General features: G+C 41.3%; 1 pseudogene across 1 annotated transcript; it reads right to left on the bottom strand.

Annotated features, from left to right (window-relative positions):
• Positions 1 to 552: 552 nt before the first annotated feature.
• Positions 553 to 963, bottom strand: LOC147343188 (cytochrome c oxidase subunit 6C pseudogene; annotated as a pseudogene). The gene has a single exon (XR_015156554.1). The product of XR_015156554.1 is annotated as a cytochrome c oxidase subunit 6C pseudogene (transcript).
• Between the last annotated feature and the right edge of the window lie 2,156 nt (positions 964 to 3,119).

Raw genomic sequence — 3,119 nt, 5'->3', positions numbered from 1 at the left:
TTGTGTTCATTTATTTTGATTCCTTATGTCTTAAATAGCATGATAAAACATTTCTATTGTCTCTTCTGAGGAGGGACTGCCAAGTAAGTACAGAGTAAAATAAAAATTGAATTAAATATAAAAGATATTGGTGTTCTCCTGTATTGCGTTATTGTTGTTCAGTATCTAAGCTGTGTGACACCCTTTGTGATCCCATGGACTGCAGCTGTCCTTCACTGTCTCCTGCAGTTTGCTCGAACTCCTGTCCATTGAATCGGTGGTGCTATCTAACCATCGCATCCTCTGCCCCCTCTCTTCTTTTGCCTTCAGTCTTTCCCAGCATCAAGGTATTTTCCAAAGAATCAGCTCTTCATATCAGGTGGCCAGAGTGTTAGAGCTTCAGCATCAGTACTTGCGACAAATATTCAGGATTGATTTCCTTTAGGAATGATTGGTTTGATTTCCTTGCAGTCCAAGGGACTCTCAAGAGTCTCCTTTAAAAAAAAAAAAAAGATTCTGGAAACTTCTATAGAGGATAAATATTCAACCTTAGTTAAATAGTATTGAACTGTATTTTATTATTATTTTTTTTTTTGTCCACAGTATTTGTTAATTGTTTATTTATTGAGCGACTATTTCTCACCCCAGATAGTCATAGTTTCTTAGTTCAGGAACACAGGAAAGTGACAAACTTCCAGGGAACTCAACCCAAAGAAATTATTTATATTCCAAATCACTTTGCACTCTGAAAGATACCAGCCTTCCTCATCTCCTCAAAATCTTTCATGGAATCATAATTTCTGTAGAAGTCTGCATATGCCTTCTTTCTTTTTTCAGCCACAGAAAACTTATAGAAAGTTGCAAACCCCAGGGAGACCATGAATGCTCCAACAATATGAAATTGCAGACATTTGGCCAGGAGGCCACACATCTGAGGTTTTGCCAAAGCAGTGGACATGGCAGTTTTTCTTCTCAATGGCTCAACCGCGACGTCCTCTTAGGCTCTGAACTGTATTTTAAAACAGGTATATTATATATGTCTGTACACACAGACATCTGAAAGACAGCCTCTTAGAAAGCTTGAGGCCTTCTCTCCCACAGACTCTGAAGCCACTGTCCTCTGCTGAGCTGAAGTGATACCAGTGGCCTCAGTGTGCCCCCAGATGGAGTAGGTCTGACTCAGCACACACCATGAAGCCGCCTGAGTATGCAGACAGCAGAAACAGTGAGTTTCCCCATGTAGAACCACAGAACCCTAGGACTGGAAAGATACTTAGAGACCACATAAGGTAATCCTCTTGTTTTTTGCTTTCTTTTTTTTTTTTTTTTTTAATAAATCAGGAGCTGAGCTCAGGGAGATGAAGTCATTTGTCCAAGGATATCACCTGATTTTTGATGAGTTAAAGCTTGTGGTCAAACTTCCTTTCCTTCAGTATGGAAGCTTTCCATCACTGCAGGATGTTGCTTGTTTGAATTTAAGACAAGTGTGAGAACCCAAGCCCCAGAGAAATGCTATGAGAGACATAAATGATATGATACGATATCAGCTGTCATCCCTACCACCAAAATGGTCTCTGCATCTCTAGGAATTTCAGGGCTGCTGTAGGGACTGAACAGGGATGAACCAACCTTCCAAAGACATCTTATCTCCCTTCTTCCTGAGTCTATTACCACTGATCCCTGGGTTGGGAAGATCCCCTGGAATAGGAAATGACAACTCGGTCCAGTATTCTTGCCTGAAAAATACCATGGACAGAGGAGCCTTGTGGGTTACAGTCCATGGGGTCCCAAAGAGTTGGACATGCCTGAGCGATTGAGCACACCTAGGGAACAAAATGGATACACAGGAGAAATAAAATGATCATTGATAAATGGCAATAAATTGAGAAATTGAGACTGACATATACACACTACTATTATAAAATAGGTAACTAATAAGAACCTGTTATATAGTACAGGGAACTCTACTCAATACTCTGTGGTGACCTATATGGGAAAAGAATCTAAAGAAGAGTGGATATATATTTATATATATATATATATATTATATAACTGATTCATTTTGCTGTACAGCAGAATCTAGCACAACATTGTAAATCAACTATATTCTGACAAAAAATTAATTTTTAAATATAGCAATAATAATTGTAATTATTCTAAGAGTGAAACAGTATTGGCTATTTAGAATGCATTATGCACTGACCCAATCACATGCATTGTCTAATATCACTTTCAAAATAATTCTGTGAAGTGAATCTTTTCATTATTCCAATTTCAGATGAAGAAAATGAGACCCAGAGAGATGAACGTGCCTAAGCATCCACAATGGCACCCCACTCCAGCACTCTTGCCTGGAGAATCCCATGGACAGAGGAGCCTGGTGGACTGCAGTCCATGGGGTCGCTGGGGGTCGGACACGACTGAGCGACTTCACTTTCACTTTTCACTTTCATGCATTGGAGAAGGAAATGGCAACCCACTCCAGTGTTCTTGCCTGGAGAATCCCAGGGACGGGGGAGCCTGGTGGGCTGCTGTTTATGGGGTCGCACAGAGTCGGACACGACTGAAGTGACTTAGCAGCAGCAAGCATCCAGAGCTCAGCAGTGGCAGTCCAGGGATTTGAATAATGACCCCGTCAGCTGCAAAATTAACATCTTCTTAATTCTTACACTATGAGACGGACAGAGAGGAGACAGGTGAGAATTTCAGATAGCAGAAATAGTGTGGGACTTCCTTGGTGGCCCAGTGGTTAAGACTTCGCCTTCCAGTGCAGGGGTTGGGGGTTTGATTCCTGTTTGGGGAGCCAAGATCTCACATGCCTCACAGCCAAAAACCAAAAACCAAAACATGAAACAGAAGCAAAGTTGCAACAAATTCAATAAAGCCTTAAAAAAAAAAAACAAAAAAAAGTACATGCAGATACAAACAGGATACCAGAGCAAATCCTGCTTGAGGAGCTGTGAGTATTCCATGAACCCACAGCTGTTGTTTTTGTTTAGTCACTAAGTTGTGTCTGAGTCTTTTGCTGCCCCATGGACTGTAGCCCGCCAGGCTCCTCTGTCCATGGGATTTCCCAGGCAAGAATACTGGAGTGGGTTGCCACTTCCTCCTCCAGGGAATCTTCTGATTTTGGCAGTTGA

This window comes from Bos grunniens, chromosome 28 (genome assembly GCF_055505025.1).
Source record: "Bos grunniens cultivar Pamir isolate PY7600 chromosome 28, Bosgru_T2T1.0, whole genome shotgun sequence".
In the NCBI taxonomy this organism is placed as follows: domain Eukaryota; kingdom Metazoa; phylum Chordata; class Mammalia; order Artiodactyla; family Bovidae; genus Bos; species Bos grunniens.
The sequence above is the reverse complement of the archived record's forward strand: the minus strand, read 5'-3'. Positions and strand labels throughout refer to the sequence as shown.